This window comes from Cydia amplana, chromosome 3 (assembly GCF_948474715.1).
Source record: "Cydia amplana chromosome 3, ilCydAmpl1.1, whole genome shotgun sequence".
Classification (NCBI taxonomy): domain Eukaryota; kingdom Metazoa; phylum Arthropoda; class Insecta; order Lepidoptera; family Tortricidae; genus Cydia; species Cydia amplana.
Genome location: NC_086071.1, coordinates 14,203,140 through 14,217,486, shown reverse-complemented (window position 1 = coordinate 14,217,486; position 14,347 = coordinate 14,203,140).

Below are 14,347 nucleotides of genomic sequence, written 5' to 3'. Positions count from 1 at the left end.
CGATGCTGACAGATGTGATTCCACCCTTATTGGGATTAGTCTAGTTTCTTCACGATGTTTCGAAGTATTCAAAATGTCTGAGAGTTGAAAAAACTTTGTAAACTTCTCAATTCAACCCTCAATTTCTATTAACTCCGTTTTACGGTACTGCAAAAATACTTCACGTTTCCGTTAACACACATGCATGAATCACATGATCCTATTACATACGCAATTCGCATAGGAATTGTATCTTTTTATATCGTGATGGATGGAAATATGGTTTAAAAATATTCCTGCGCAGTTTTATAACGAAGGTAAAGCGATGAGGTTTTTTCTTTTTCTTCTCGAGCCAACCCAAAGCGTCATTGTTCCTAGACGGATGCAATTCACTCGGTTCCCGCGCAATTTGCGCGAGTGGAGTCCTTTCGAAAAGATTTTAGCCTCGTTGAGATGGAATGATTATTAATTTTTTGCAGAGATTTTTTACACTGACATTTTATCGAACAATGTTTAATAAGCGTGTGTGAAATTCAATATCTTGACATCTTTATTAACATAATATTTTTCTTTTTGTTAAACTCCGTGTACAGTGGCGTGTTTCTACGTTCTCCACTTTGTCCAGTAAAATTCCGGAGTAGCGTTCGATTATATATGGAATTTTTGAAAGAAATACCTCTCGTTGCTAATGGCAAAACACTTAAGCCCCCTCTTAAGGCAGGAAATTACAAGGAAAGGAAACAAAAGAAGACCAGCTTTATCCTTTTAAGGTTTTGGTTGGATTCTGATGCCCTTATATAGTCAAGTTTCCGTTTGATTTTTTTTCATGGCATTGGCCTTGAAAACGTGTCTATCTATCTAATCTAATACCTTTAAACGAGCAATTCTTGTTTATTTATATATATATATTTCGGGGATCTCGGAAACGGCTCTAACGATTTCGATGAAATTTGCTATATGGGGGTTTTCGGGGGCGAAAAATCGATCTAGCTAGGTCTTATCTCTGGGAAAACGCGCATTTTCGAGTTTTTATATGTTTTCCGAGCGAAGCTCGGTCACCCAGATATTGAAATATAAAAACTACAATCTTGCGTTAGCTCCGGCTCCGTCTTAAAAGAGACTCTTAGAAACTATTGTGTAATTAAGTGTTGACTCAAGGAGACTCTTAGAAACTATTGTGTAGGTATAGGTAAGGTAATTAAGTGTTGACTCAAATGTGAAACATGCAACTATTTAATCTGTTTCCAAATCTTTAAAGAAAAATATATGACATCACTAACCCATTCACTGCTAAATTACGCTCGTAGCACTATTTCGCAGTCGATAGCATATTTTTCCGGCATGTAGCGATAATGATTCGTAGAGGCGCATCGACTATTCGCGGTGATTAGCGGTGAATGGGTTTAATATTAACGGTTTACCTACAATTCCAGAGGACAACAATTTGATTGGAACTATTAATGCCTACTAACTAGAGCGTAATGCTCACTCACCCGTTACTGACAAGATCGTATATCTTAATGTCGTCAATCACAATATACTGTCTTCCGTAACACTAAACGAGATATCGATATGGATATCTTCGTATCAAAGTTACGCCATTGTGATTACATTGGTACGTAACGTATACATCACATCCAGTCCTTGTTACAACGCCTTAGAAGCTGTTGGGCTCAAATGTGTAATAAATATGATTAATAAATCAGTGACTAATCGTTGTATTGAACAATTCAAAAACGTGAGACACGAGTTTACTTAAAAATAAGTGCCTAAGTTAAACATAATACCAAACTGATGGCTTTTTTCCGAGTTTTATACCAATGTGGGCTATGTTTTAGCCTTAGAGGGAAAATCTTCCTATAGTGGCTGTAAATGCGTTAGTTCATCAAGAGATAAGCCGGTTAACATAATCCCCTGAGATAACGCGTCTATCCTCTGTACGGATGCTGCACTCACCGATCAATGCTTAGTAATAGTAAGTGTTGACTATCCACCGTAATGGCTTGCTTCAACTATATTGTACTATTATGTGTTCTTCATTGAAACGTGTTGGAAACTTCACAATTCACATGCACCTTTGAATATCTGTCTGCAGGTTTCCTCACGGTGTTTTCCTTCACTGAAAAATGACTGGTATATCTGTTTTTTTTTACATACACTTCCAAGAAACCTATTAGTAGATAGTGAATGGGTGGAAAAGGTACTGGTCCCTGAAAGAAGTCTTCAAAGATAAACAACTACACTCTAAGACAAAGGGTAAACTATTCAACACATGTGTTCTTCCCGTCCTAATGTATGGTAGCCAAACCTGGGCCCTTACAAAAGCGACTACATCCCAGCTAGCATGCTGCCAGCGCGCCATGGAAAGGAGCATGATAGGAGTACGTAAGACTGACCGGCTACGAAACACCCTAATTAGGAATAGGACGAAAGCCCAAGACATTACCACAAAAATTAAAAGACTCAAATGGAAGTGGGCTGGCCATATCATCCGAGGCACAGACAAATGGAGCAAGCGAGTCACCCAATGGTACCCAAGAGAGGGAAAAAGAAAGGCGAAGAAACCTCTAATGAGATGGGACGATGACATAGCGCAGTTAGCTGGCCGTACCTGGAGCAGAGTGGCATTAGATCGGAGAGAGTGGAAAAGGTTGGAGGAGGCCTTTGCCGAAGGGCAAGCAGACAAAGAATACAAAAGATGGGAGATAATAGAGAGATAAAGTGCAACTATTCTCTGTTCTGTAAATAAAGGCTATTTTATTTATTTATTTAGTAGAAGACGGGGTTTGAACCCGCGACCTCTGGATTGAAAGTAGCACGTCTTACCACTAGGTCACCAGTGCTGTTACGCTACATGCTTCTTGGCCTTTTTACGAAGTTATTTAAATTCATTTCGGTCCTCATTTTCCCGTTGTGAGAGCAACTTTTTTAAATTCCAATACGTATTTTAATAAATTTGATGCCGGCCAAGTGTCTAGTTATAACCGGACGTGCGTAGCGAAAGTAGGCCGGCAATGTTGTATGAAAATCTATTGCCGGCGCTTCTCACTAAAGCGAGCGATTAAGGCTGAGTCACACCGCTTGCGTGCGCAGCACGTACCTTATGCGTCAGGTCTGTGCAGCACCCGGGTGCTCCCGGTGTGACACGGCGGTGATACCCGCACGTCCAAGCATACGTCGCATCGCATTATTTTGCAACGCAATGGAACGTGCGCTTCGATGGACACGCATCCGATATTTTACTGAAGGGCTTATATTTGTGTTCAGAGGCGGGCGGCGCCGGCACCGGGCCGGGGCGCGCCGCGCGCGCTCGAGCGCTGGAGCTGGCGCAGCAGCTGGCGTCGTCGCTGCAGCACGCCATCCCGCCGCCCCCGCGCCCCGACTTCACCACCGCCAGCGCCATCTTGCGGTGGCTACAGCAGAACAACAACACGGTCGCACTTGTAAGTACCCTCACTCGAAATCCTTTAATATCTACCTACTTAGAATCAATTTATAGGAGGATTACAAACTACCCCATAAATTAGGAGAAAGCAGATCGGATCGTACAGCTTTTACTCTAAGCCTCGTAGAAAAAAAAACCGTCTATAGTAGTTCTAGAGTTTGACCAAGTTAAGGCTGCAACGATTTTGATAGCAGATTTGATAGTCTTGGTCTTAGACTCTATGATATATTTACCATCCTCATATTACACATTGGGGCATCGTTGCTCTCTGGCGGACCTCGGCGGATATGAGTTGGCGTCTCCGAAATATCTTTATCGCTCATTTAACTCATTTTACATGAAACTTTTGCTTAATTCGTTTAAAATAACGGGCAATTGGCAACTTTCAAAGGTTTTTATAGATTGCGCAGCTCTTCCTTGGCTGCATGGGTTTTATTGGGCAATTCATTGGACTAACATTAATCCATCAGGAAAATCTTGACTAAAACCGCGTTTGTGAATATTTTATTCAGCAGTTCTGGTTTTCGCGATTAAGGTAAGACATAGCGGAACCATTTGCATTCTTGTCCCAGTTCCGTCGGATTACATTGCAGCTGGAACACTTTGAACGTGATGGGATTTATTTGGATATCTCGGAAGCACTTAATCAGATTTAGCGAAATAGTTCCATTTTCCATTTTACTTACCTAAATACTTACATTAAATATTAAAAAAATGCGACCTTTGGTTACAAAAACTTTGATTACTTATACAAGCCCGACTCTAAACCAGAGAGGAACGAAATATAAATAATTTTATTTGAGTAACCAAACGCCCGGCCGCATTTCCTCGACACGACACACACATGTATTTCATGGACAAACGTTGCATTGTCAGGACGTTAGAGTGCGTATTCAGATATTGTGAACACCTTGGCCGCTCCGATATATCTCATGGTGACTGTACAGTTGGGTTGGGGGTGAACAATAATTAGTCCCCGAGATCGAAGGGTGACTTATGTCGGGTCGTCCGCAACTCTGCGAGTCCGCACGTCTAGTTGTCATTGTCACACTCTGTGACATCGGTTCGGTTGTGACATCGGTGTCAGAAAGAGGAAGTATTCGCATTATTCATGGGTGGCTTTTGTCACTACTCGTGACACAACTGTGAGCACTTCCCGTCCCCAGTAAGAGTAGGTACAGTCGCCATCAGATATATTGGTGCGGCCAAGGTGTTCCTAATATCTGAACACGCAACATACTTGTCATAATTACGCAACGCAACGCATGACAAGTATGGTTCTAAGCATATAACTTTCAGGGTTCAGATTGTCATAATGCATTGCATACGTTGCGTACGTGGGATAAATGTGTTTTCGCCTTAACGCCCTGACAATAGAGGCGTGTTCAGATATTTGTGAGAGCCTTAGCCGCTCCGATATATCTGATGGCGACTGTACAATAAAATTGGACCCTTATTGGTTTAGTAACAAGCGTGGTCGCAGGGCAAAGTTAAATTAGTTAAATTGGTAGAGCGATGCGTCCCGCAAGCGATGTGAATTAGGGCCCTAATAATAGATACCTCCACAGATAGATTCTAAGATATGTGCCGGTTTCAAGCAAAGGATAACTGACTGACGGTTGTCCGCGGTAATTGAGCGCTTAGCCAAGATGCCAAGAAGTTTAAAAGTAAGTTACGTTCTTGATAGCGTTTATGTCAGTGCCAAACTGGTGGTAGCCACACGTATTCACGTCACGTAATTAGTAGGTACCTACATACGTATTTAATGAGCTCGTGTAGGCTTTCGTCGTAGGTATGGAAGTGAACAACGTTGGTAATTGCTCCCGAGTGGAACCTTTGCACGCTGTTGTGAGCACTGTGAACAAGTTGTAGGTACCTACATACGGTAAATATACTAAGGACCTAGATCGGGTCTATTTCGAAGCGGGTAACTTTGAAAATTACAAATTTAGATATTTGAGTATATACTAACCTATAGCTGGTCAACCAAATCTAATCCGTAAAAAAAAGGCGCGAAATTCAAATTTTCTATGGGACGATATCCCTTCGCGCCTACATTTTTCAAATTTGCCGCCTTTTTCTACTGTCAAGATCTGGTTGACCAAGTATATAAGGGTTGAATAATCATTGCAGTACATATAGTGTTGCCAAAATATGAAGTGCTTCTGGTTATTACTAAATACTAGCGACCCGCCCCGGCTTCGCACGGGTTACTCAAAACCTTAACAATTAGGTATACACGTAAACCTTCCTCAAGAATCACACTATTTATAGGTGAAAACCGCATGAAAATCCGTTCAGTAGTTTTTGAGTTTATCGCGAACACATACAAACAGGCAGACGCGGCGGAGGACTTTGTTTTATAAAGTGTAGTGATTAGCGATTTTCAAAGTTATAGTTTGTAGCTTTCTAATAGACCCCGAAGGCTAATCCTATTGTCTATTGTTAAGAAAAACCGCTCGTGCCACGTGCCACAACCACCTGCATAAAAAATCGGTACTTCGGTTACTGAGTGCCGGCGAGTCGAACGCTACATAACCAGTCTAAAATGTGTCATCGAGATGCGTAACAAAGGCGCGTTATCGGAGAGCGCACCTACACTGGTTTTTTGAGCGTTGGACTAGCCCGCGCTCAGGTGCCAATTAGAATAAACAAGACCCTTTTTTGCAGGTAAGTAGCAAGTGCGGTTTTACTGAACAATAGACAATAGGATTAGCCTTCGGGGTCTGTTAGAAAGCTACAAACTATACCTGGTTGTCGAAGTTACCCCAATGGATCCTATCATATTATTCGTAGCACGTATCACTCTCCTATTAGGCAGGCTACCTTATAGGTAGGCAACTAGAGCATATAGGACTAATACCGACATTGGCGCTCCCGTACTAAATAAAGTACCTAGTGAAATTAAGAGGGCAAATACTCATAGCGGCAAGGGCTTTAAAAAAATTCTCATGTATGTCAAATAGATATCTACACCATGTACATTGTATGGGCACATTTTTGATTTATTCACAAACTTCAAAATGTTCATTGTACTTTTACATGTAAAATGTATTGTTATTGGAGCAATGAAAAATATTTACTTACTTTATCCCCCTGCTTCATGTCGGGTAAAAACAGATAATTGCTTGCAACAAAGTGACATGCTTATCTGGACATGGACATATGCGCTCTCGGAAGTAATGAAATGAATATTCAAACCGCGCATGCTAAAAGTTCGGTTCAGTGAGCTAACTTCGTTATTTGACAGTGTGCGCCTTTGAAGTCATTATTTATAATAGACTTAAACGCTGCAGCCACTCCCCGTTTTACTCGTACGTACAGTCGTACATGTACATTAGGTGCTCTATATCTCCCAAACATAAAAAGTAGATATTACCTGTCGAGGTTTTTTAATAATCTTTCTAAAGGATAAAAGAGAAAGTTATTTAGTCCTTCCTAACCACGGCGTCCTTAAGGAGGCATTAGTTAGACAGTTCGCGAGTACTAGGGTACCAGGTGACACGTATATGTGCTGAATGCGCTTTGTTTGCTGACCATGCATTGAGCGCTGAATGGAGCTTGCAAGCGCTCAAGCATTCATTGCAGCGGGTGACGGGGTTATTAACCTCTCCTGCTCCTGTGTGATGAATACCGAAATAATTAAATGCTGCAGGACGAGACGCCGGGAGCATCGCTTTAGGCTTCCCTGTGACAACGAGCCGGTATCCGTTACACCTTCGAGTAAGCTTAGTGAATTACAGCTTCGTGACTTACCTATTCTGAACCGAACAGACTATTGAGAGATTCAGTAGTCAAATATTTAAGGAGTAAATGCATTAGGTCATGAGTTTTGCCAAGTTAGTGCAGGCCAATCGTAACCTAACCTAACCCTAACCCGCGCCGGCTTCGCACGGGTTATACACAAAATCTTAACAAATTATAGACCTAAACCTTCCTCAAGTATTTAAGCTCGATCGGAACCTTCTCCGGCTCTCTTGTGTGACCTGCGCCTCTGTGCGTTATTTCTGCGGAAGTCTAGTCACGATAAGCTTACTAATATAATTATCAGCCTCAGAGCTGATATATGAGTAGAGGGCGCCACGGTCAGAGCAGTATCCCGGTTTCCCTACTTACATATACATGTCGGCGTCCGCGAAAGTACTACAGAGGGACAAATGGCAAAGCTGACGGTCTAGCATGACTTGCGTTCTCGCGCGCGAGTCCATACTTGAAGTCGCGTTAGATACTGTATAGAGTTGCGCGCGAGAACGCAACTCATGCTAGACCGCCTGGACAGTTTGACGGTACGGGTTTTGATAGCACAGTCACTCTGGTTCGCCTAAGCGTTCGTCCCATTTAAGCAATATGAATATTTACGCCACCAACAACGTCCGCTCTCACCGCCATACCGCAGCCGGAATATCGGAAATGCTTTTGGCATTCTCGCCTGGCAGATATTTGAATATTGGACTGTTGTTGGAGTAAATGAATCAATACCCATATTCATCGAAGTGCCTACAACTACATACACGATACTATGTGCCAATTTCGACTAGACTCGAGATTAATTCTGTCTAGTATAAGCTGGCGGAGCGTCAATTTTACTGGCAGTCTTTTCGTACTTGTTGCCTTTGGCTCCACGCAAGGCAAGCGTCTCAAATGCCCGGGACATAACAATGTCCCGTGTACCCGTGTACGGGAAAGATCTACTTAATATGTACTAATAATAAAATAAGAATAACGTTTTAGGCAGCTGTCTGACCTGATGGAAAGAATGCGACTAGCGATCAACTATTTTTTTCACCGAAGAAACGTACGTCTACATAACTGACTATTTACACTGCCGGCGAGTACTTTTTCTTACGAACCAACCCTTCCAAACGATACAATAATTACATAATCTGACTAAATTTGGCATAGGCAATTGAATTGTACGGTGTGGAGTGTGGATGAAAAATGAAATATAAGGACATTGATTGGATTCGATTGCTGTGACTAATCAAATCGTTGTGCGGAGCGCGGACGTAAATTCGCCAGTTTACTAGTTATTGATTAATATTTGATTGTTTCATGTGTCCGTCCACATGATTTTTCGATATAAATTGGTATCCTCTTTTTGAACATGAAGACAAAAATGAGATTATAACCAATTTCATAGACCGATTCGATTGGCACAATTTTGCCAATTGCCTGTGTGGAAGGGGCTTATGACAAAATCATCCACGAATTAATAGAGTCGGACCAATAAATGTCTGCAGCGGATTTGATAGCCCACGCAGTGCAAGTGTTATTTATACGTCATAATTTCTATAGAAATTTGACGTTTAAAATAACACTTGCACTGCGTGGGCTATCAAATCCGCTGCAGACTTTTCTTGGTCTGACTCTAACTCGCTTCTCGCTGTTCGCCGCCGGTAAGGCAGCTGTCTTAAAAAGGTGGTTCCAACGTGTTCCCACAGACAAGTTTCAGCTAAAGCGCATTCCATTAGCGCTAATTAGAATTTCCCTCCCCTTTCGCCTTCCCTGCGCGAGCATTATACCTACCCTACTCTACAGTATGTACAATCACCTGCAGTAATTATGTTACTCTTCGAAGGTAGTAAAAATATGTGACACGCTCTAATGCAGAGGTTCCCAAACTTTTTGAAGGGCACGCCCCCCTGCTGCCTAAAATGAAGTTCCCACGCCCCCCTTTTCGCTTCGATGCGAGGAGACGGAGAACTATTAGGTAATCGTGTTCAAATTTCCTGAGGCCCCGCGCCCCCCTTAAAATGTGGTCGCGCCCCCCACTTTGAAAACCCCTGCTCTAATGGCTCAGTGGCTCTACAAATAAGATCGAGTCAGACCACCCATCACCAATCAGATTTTTTTATTTGAACTCGTGTAATTGTAGGTACATATGTTACTATTAACAGAGGGTTAAAAAAGTTAAATTAATTTTATTAGAGTTAACAAGTTTGTTATGTGGTTTTTCAAACATAATGCACTGTCGTTATATTATTTCTAATGAATAGAGGTGGTTAAGTGCTTTATGGAATGGTATAGGTACGTTATTTTTATTTAAAGTTTTAACTCATTTGACTTTCAATTGCACATGAAAACACAAAACATACACAAACAACAATGTATGTATTCTGTAGGTACAATTTAAGAGCCTGAATCTTATCGATAGCAAACATTCATGCAATCGAAGCCGTCATGAACCACTTCGGTACACGTAGGCGTTCTTAATGAGAAAATGCAGAATGAATTTTGTTTGTCCCGCTTTACTACTTTATCGAAGCTTCGACAAAGTTTCCCTTAACGTCAATGAGTGCTGTGACGACGGTCCTTAATTAAAATATCGGATATACTCGCCGAGAAGGGCGCTTCTGATCAATAATTTTAATTACGTTGGAAATGTAATATAATAAACGAATAATAAGTTTTTTACATTTGTACATTTCGATCTTTAGTGTTTGGTAGTTTTATAACCTTTAACCGAACCTTTCTACAGAGAACAGACTGCCTCGCCAAGGTGACAATCGCTATCGTTACGACAACGAAACGTTTTGTGTCTCTATCATTCTTCCATATTAGTGCGACACTGACAGTTGCGTTTCGATCGCTAGTATCGCTACGGAGCGTAAGCGATTGGCATTTTGGGTACGCAGCCTGGTTTGCCATCATGGATCGTTTGTTTGTCTGTTTGCCTTTTGTAAGTTTGATATACTTACTCATCGAAGGCTGGTGTCAAATTCATATTGTGAATATTATAATGAAATCGAGCTGTAAGGTACCTCCAATATTGCGTCGGTCTCCCCTCGAGGTCGCTCGTCAGCGCGCGAGGATGCTTCGCGGGCATCCGGCGCCAGACGTCGGTGACAATGCCAGAACTGTTCGCTGTTTTCCCGCTTACTGGAGCGCTATTCAGATTTAAGTAATCTGTTATTCATATGATATTTAGGGCCGGTTGCACCAAACTGTTTGTCATCGTTAAAGAGGTCGCTAAATTTTATTGTATGGAAAGAATCATAGTAAACCGCCGCGGCGCGTCGGGTGACGTTGATCAGTCTGTCAAGTGCGGATGATGCAACTGGCACTTAGTCTCGCATCGCTCCAACGCCAAAAACTAAGTGCTAGCGAGATGCACATCATGCACATGCAATCAATCAATATGAAGTCAAGTTGATGGCTCCTCTACACAATGGGCCAGCGCCGGCCACTCCAAGGGACGCAGCTATGCGGTAGAATGAGATAGCAATATCACTTGCTCCCTTTAACGCATATAACGTAGAGGAGCCATGAGACTTTTTAAAAGAGATATATGAGATGATGACATGACCCCCTACGTCACACGTTTGGATGGAGATTAGTGCAGCGGTAGACATCTACACAGTTTTGTCAACGCCGCTTTTCAATATGTCAATTATCACGGGAAAAAGAGGACTATTTTTGTATGGAAAGGTGATTTCGCGCGGTCGTCCACTTTCATCTTAATAAAAACCTTTATTTTTAAAACAAAACCAGTATAAAAAAAATAACAGAAGTGAGACTGTTCCATAGAACAGTACACTGCCTACAGTAGGCACCTGTAGTAAACTAAATCAGCGGCGGTAGCACGGTCGCATTTTTATCGCTAATTGTACCATACCTGTCACGTTCTAACAACTAACAAGTATGTAAGTGCGAAAGTGACGGGCAGAGTGACAGGCGATAAAAATGGAACCATGCTGCGGCTGCAGGTTAAAAAAACCTTGTTAGTAAAGCGGTTGCTACTTTTGCTTGATTGCTATGTGAACTGCCGTGCAACACTTCTAATTAATGAAAGTCCAAGTTTTCCGTTTTGTGAAACATTTTTTGCGCTCGTGTTATTTTCAACGTCAAAAAGTAATAAATACGCGTCAAAAAGTTTTGCATTCCATATTTTAAAATTTGCTGCGAATTGATTAACTACGTAACAGACATTGGGTAAATTGTACGAGGAATTTTCGGAGTGGATTCAGTTTGTGGCGTAAAATAAATTCTTAAAAGCCTTGTTTAATTTATACGGGTAATTAGTGAAGTAAACTGGTAATCCATTTCTGTTTATGTAGAAAATATAGGTGTTTATTTTTTTTAACAAATGGTAGTAGTAGGTAGGAGGTAGAAAATAAAGGTTTTAGTAATATGATGATTTAAAATAGTTTGAACTCCTATCAAAAAAGTTACATTCGGATCAGGGATGTTGCGGATGCAGATTTTTTGACATCCGCGGATGCGGATGCGGATATTTAAAGCCTCACATCCGCGGATGCGGATGCGGATGTCAAGATTTGGTACTTAAAAAACGTCAAATATTTAATTTTTAGTAATTTTTATTTAAAAAAACGAAACGTTTAGTATTTGAGGAACAATATAGGTGCGTTTTATTTAATAAACAGTGACTTGGACTTTTCGGGATGTAGACGATTTCGTTATTATATAATGACCAAATTACCTAGCCTTACGCCGCCGCTAAGACGTTCTTGTTACCGACTTGGTCGACATCCGCATCCGCATGAGCTCCGCATCGATTTTATGCGGATGCGGATGCGGATGCGAATATCCGCAACATCCCGAATTTCGGATGGCAAACTACAGCTTTATTACTGATGCAGCATTACTGCAACAGCCACAGTAATGAGAACGTTCTAATCGTGAACGGTTAGGAACGTCACTCATATTATCAAGCAAAATAAAATGTTTGAATCCGAACGGTAACGTTAACTATTCCATGCATTACACTGTATGCGACAATCATTAGAAAATAATTCTCGGAGAAAATTCCAACTGTGCACTTATAACGACTCTGAGATAGACCCATTGACAGACGGACGGACACCATAATAAAGTTTAGTAAAAGGCTCCGATTGTCACCCTTCGGGCATGGAATCCTGAAAAGCGACGGATACCGATGTCACCCCACGGCTTTACAATTTCGTTCGACAAACCTACCCGTCGTCTGTTTATTAAACTAAGGGTGCTTTCTTTTCTTTACGTAATGGATGATGCTTTTATTCAGAATTAGAAATAAATATAAGAAAAATATCGTATTGGGGTATCTGAAAAAAGATCATGGCGAGGAAAACTGGGCTACAAATCAATATAATGGTGTTGCATGGCGCCTTAAAAATTCTTGCAGTCTCCTCTAATGGCTCAAAATTAGTGTCCTTTCTACCGAAGTTTCAGTTTTGGCTGGTTTCGGTCTATTATAATCATGTTTCGGCCGATGGTTTTGGTGGGGCCAAAAAAAACCGTCGAATCTTTCGGCCGCACCGAAAATTACAACATCGTACTTTCGGTTACTTTCCTAGAGTGATAGTGATAGGTAAATGAATTCTAGCGTCTACACTTCTACAGGTTTGGACAGTTGTTTGTAGGTTACTGTGTGCAGTTTAGTGAGAAAAATGTTATTATGCACATTATGCACAAGTTTTCTTCTTTGTAAACTTTTAGTGTTCGATGAAGCGAAAACCTAATTTTATAAAGCAGAGAGAGCAAGATTTTGGACACCTATTACTTTAGCACATAGCAGCATGTAATATGCCTGTAAGGAAATACACTAGACATGAAGAAAGGCAAGGCAGGAGCAGGAGGAATGTGTTGAAAGCAATATGTCATAGTTTGCTTTAGCCAAAAATAATCATAATATTTTTAATAGCAACAACAGGCCAATAATTATTATTTTCGTGCGCCACGCCGTGCTGAATGAATAGCTCCTAATGAGAGCCTCGACTCGAGCCCGCGACCGGGCGTTTTGAATTTTAAATTACTCTTTGCACAGAATCCGCTGAGCCACCCGGCAAACGGGCGACGTCGAAGTACCTACCTCTATATTTGTGAGGCTGAGGCTGTCAGGACGTAAAATTGCCTAGTCTCATTTTACAAAGGCACTGCTGACAATAAGGAGAAAAATAATCCAAGATGGATAACATTTTTATCGTGCAAATTTGCAAAAGTACATGCTAGTAGGTACATGCCTATATAATGGCAACGGTGAGAAAGTCAATAGGTATGAAGTTATGGACTGTCGCCTGCGGTATTTACGGACAGACACAACTTACTCCCATCAAGAAAAGAGCGTACTCCCATCTTAAAGGCCGGCACTTACAACCCCTTAGGTGTCCATGAGCGACGGCAATCGCTTCTCAGGTGATTCGTCTGCTCGTTTGCCCCCTATACAATAAAAAAAGCTCGGTCTCCCAGATATTAGCTATATTATATAGCTAATATCTGGGAGACCGAGCTTTGCTTGGAAAACATACTAAAACTCAAAAATGCGCGTTTTTCCAGAGATAAAACCTAGCTAGATCGATGTTTCGCCCCCGAAAACCTAGAGCTGTTCCCGAGATCCCCGAAATATATATACATATAAATATATAAACATATAAATAAATAATTATGCAAGAATTGCTCGTTTAAAGCAGGAATGTTGCGGATGCCGATTTTTTGACATCCGCGGATGCGGATGCGGATGCGGATGTCAAGATAGTACCATAAAAAACGTCAAATATTACATTTTAGTAATTTTTATTTCAAAAAACCGGCCAAGTGCGAGTCGAACTCGCGTTCCAAGGGTTCCGTACATTAAGTCCCACTCACGCTTGACTGCTCGTTTCTAATAGGTTTTTTTGGTTAATGACTAAATTACCTAGCAGTCTAGCACTTACGCCGACGCTAAGACGTGCCTGTACCGACCTGTTCCACATCCGCATCCGCATTAAATCCGCATCGATTTTATGCGGATGCGGATGCGGATGTTGAAAATAATGCGGAAGTTCCGCGGTTGCGGATGCGGATGCGGATATTCGCAACATCCCTGGTTTAAAGGTATTAGATAGATTAAGGGTCCCACTGATTACCAGTCGGCCGGACGATATCGGCCTGTCAGTTGTTCGGAACTGTCAACTTTTTGTTCTAACTGACAGGCCGATGTCGTCC